The 3,363-nt window shown below is 44.1% G+C and overlaps 1 protein-coding gene across 9 annotated transcripts in view; it reads right to left on the reverse strand.

Annotated features, from left to right (window-relative positions):
- The window catches only part of LOC115102546 (retinoic acid receptor gamma-A), a 91,032-nt gene extending 90,791 nt beyond the window's left edge, over nucleotides 1-241 (reverse strand). For 4 of the 9 annotated variants that reach the window (XM_029622619.2, XM_029622623.2, XM_029622621.2 and 1 more), the window contains exon 1: nucleotides 1-241. This exon is cut by the window's left edge. The gene's annotated coding sequence lies outside the window, so the exon portion shown is untranslated. The other 5 variants (XM_029622627.2, XM_029622622.2, XM_029622625.2 and 2 more) reach the window with 2 other exon arrangements.
- Nucleotides 242-3,363: the final 3,122 nt, after the last annotated feature.

Below are 3,363 nucleotides of genomic sequence, written 5' to 3' on the forward strand. Positions count from 1 at the left end.
TGGCAGACAGACAGAGAGATGGAGTGCTGGTCCAAACAGACTGATAGATGGAGTGCTGGTCCAAACAGACTGATAGATGGGAGTGCTGGTCCAAACAGACAGATAGATGGTAGTGCTGGTCCAAACAGACTGATAGATGGAGGAAAAAGAGTAGAGGAGGGATTTGTGTACGTTCATCAGTCTCTTATGACAGCAAAGAGGATAGCTATGAGTTTCTCTCTCACTCCCTCCCCTTTTCTCTCTCTCTCTCTCCCCGTCCTCTCTCTCTCTCTTATTCAACACTCTCTCTCCGCCTCTTCCACTGAGAAATAATCATGCTCTCTGATTCATAAAGCCAGCCTTTGTCACGTGATCCAACACTGCAAATATACAGCACATTTTTTTCACCAGCCTTAAAATCCCTAGGGGAATAAAAAGCCCCCTGAAGCTTAATGTTCAGTTTTTAATTCTCTCCCTCTCTCCCTTATTCTCATTTTCTCCCCCTCCATTTTCTCTCCTCTCTTTTTAGAACTCACACTTTCCCTACTTTGTATTTTGTATGTGTGAAATGTATTAAACCCGTAGCGGATATATACAAATATAGCTGACTATGTATCTCTACAGGCGTCAACCTGTCCGCTAACCATGCTTCATTTGAGGGAAACCTCCAAGAGGGGGGGTTGAGTTGTATGTAGCATGCATGTAGGTTGCTGTATGTGCTGAAATGCAACGTTTTCTCAATGTCGTGTACACAAACACATAGGCATGCATTACAAGACGTCTGACCCACTTAGCCACTTTCTCAACCCATAACTGTATTGTATCTTCATTTGGTTTTCGTGAATAATGCATTCTAAATCATGTTAACTATTCATTCACAAATGCTTAGTTATTATAAAGTGTTAGCAAAGAATCTCATCCCTGTCTACCAAAATAAATTGCCCGAATAATTGTCAAAGTCAAAAACCAAACACAGTGATAGTAGGGGGGGGGCAAGTCCGTTAAGAGAATAAATTCTTATTTACAATGACGACCTACCCAGACGACGCTGGGCCAACTGCGCGCTGCCCTTTGGGACTCCCAATCCCGGCCGGATGTGATACAGCCTGGATTCGAACCAGGGACTGTAGTGACGCCTCTTGCACTGAGATGCAGTGCCTTAGACCGCTATGCCACTCGGGAGCACAGTAAGGAAGTCCCCAGTAAGATGGCAGCAGCAGTAGTTTGGGCGGGGTGTCCATAAATGTGCCTCTCTCTCTCTCTCGCTCTCACCATATGAGATTGTATGTTTCAGATCTGTGGTTGTTGTGCAGTTCTTGTGGTTCTGGGCGTATATGCCTGCAGTGCCTTAGCCTGGTGCCGTTGGTTTCTAAATGTCATGTTGTGATTTGACATTGTTTTGCTTCAAAAGGCAGGCACCCCAAAAACCCTCAGGCTTTAAACACCCTTAAACACACCTCAACGGGCACCTTAACCAGCGTTGTTTCTGGCCCCATCTAGAACACAGAAGAGGGCTCTCACGGGCTTCTAGAATCTAGCACAAGCTCGGTAGTTCTTCATAACAGAAATACAGCTCTCTATGTCTCAACATATACAAATCCTCTCTGGAATAGACGAACCCAGCACACGTCACCATGTGTCATCTCTACAGCTTCAGCATGGCAGCGAGTCGCCGCCGTGACGCTCTATGTAGCAATCCCATCCATCTGCTGTCCAAGTCCTCCTCCTAAACATCAAGGCTGTGTCTGAAATGCCACCCTTTTCACTATATACTGTATAGGGAATAGAGTGGTCCAGGGTGGTCAAAAGTAGTGCACTATATAGGGAATTCAGACGCAGCCTGATACAGCTAGTTCCTTCCTTCTGAGTGTCCTCTACTGGCCCATTGATAGTAATTGAACGTCGGTGTTCAAATGAACCTGACCTCAATATGTCTCCGTAACGAAATCAAGCCGTTAGAACCAATCCAAAGCCCTTTTTATGTCCCTGTGTTCCCTTTCTGTTCATGGTGCTAATCTCCCAGATGCTTACACTGATTCTCTTCACAGCATACAATCAATCAATCAATGAATCAAGCCAAGCCTTTTTAAGATCAGCCGTCGTCACAAAGTGCCTTACTGATACCCGGCCTAAAACCCAAAGAGCAAGCAATGCTGTAAAACATACCATCACGCAGAAAGTACGTCTGTGTTGTTTATGTTTACAGTAACCGACAGTGAGAGACACTTTACAAGGCTGGCATCAGATCCTTACATGCACCCAACCCAAGAGGAAGTGGTTTCACTAAGCCACACAGCCCAGAGCGTCATAACCTGCCCTGTTCATAGTTTCGTTTACTTTTAGAAGGGGGCTACCGCTTGGCATCCGGTCGCAAAGCGTTACAGAGGGTAGTGCGCGAGTGGGGCCGAGCTGCCCGCCATCCAGGACCTCTATATCAGGCAGTGTCAGAGGAAGGCCCTGAAACACAGACTCCCCAAGTCACAGACTGTTCTCTCTGCTACCGCACAGCAATTGGAACCAACAGGACCCTGAACAGCTTCTACCCCCAAGCCATAACACTACTAAACAGTAAACCAAATAGCTACCCGGAATATCTATATGGACCTTCTATGTACTAACTCTTTTGACTCATCATATACACTGCCCCTACTGTTACATTGTCTATCCTGTTGCCTAGTCACTTTATCCCTACCTATACGTACATATTTACCTCCATTACCTCGTACCCCTGCACATCGACTCGGTACTGGTATCCCGTGTGTATATAGCCAAGTTATCATTACTCATTGTGTATTTATTATATCCTTGTGTTATAATGATTTTTTTTTCTATATATATATTTTTGGGGGCATTGTTGGGAAGAGCCCCTAAGTAAGCATTTCACGGTTAGTCTACACCTCTTGTTTACGCTGCATGTGACAAATAAAATGTGGTTTGATTTGTTGTTTAATAAAGATTCAAGAAGTGGAGACGTCAGCAGAAGCCCTGAATGCGTTCTGCACAAATGATCTGATTTCTTAACATGCGAAATAGAGTAACAAAACATGCCAACATCATAATATCCAATACTATGAAGTGTACTAGATGTCCAATTGTCATGGATTTGTGAGGGTGTGTGCACATGTGTGTATACATGTGCATGTTCAAGCCATGCTTGTGGGTGTGCGCTCTATGTGCATCCTCCTCTGACCATGTGGTGCTTTCTTATGGAATTAAGCCTGTACCAGTCAAAAGGTTTTAGAACACCTACTCATACAAGGGTTCTTCTGCATTTGTACTATTTTCTACATTGCAGAATAATAGTGAAAACATCAAAACTATGAAATGACACATATGGAATCATGTAGTAACCACACAAGTGTTAAACATTAAACAAATCAAAAT

The sequence above is a fragment of the Oncorhynchus nerka genome, linkage group LG20 (assembly GCF_034236695.1).
Source record: "Oncorhynchus nerka isolate Pitt River linkage group LG20, Oner_Uvic_2.0, whole genome shotgun sequence".
NCBI lineage: Eukaryota > Metazoa > Chordata > Actinopteri > Salmoniformes > Salmonidae > Oncorhynchus > Oncorhynchus nerka.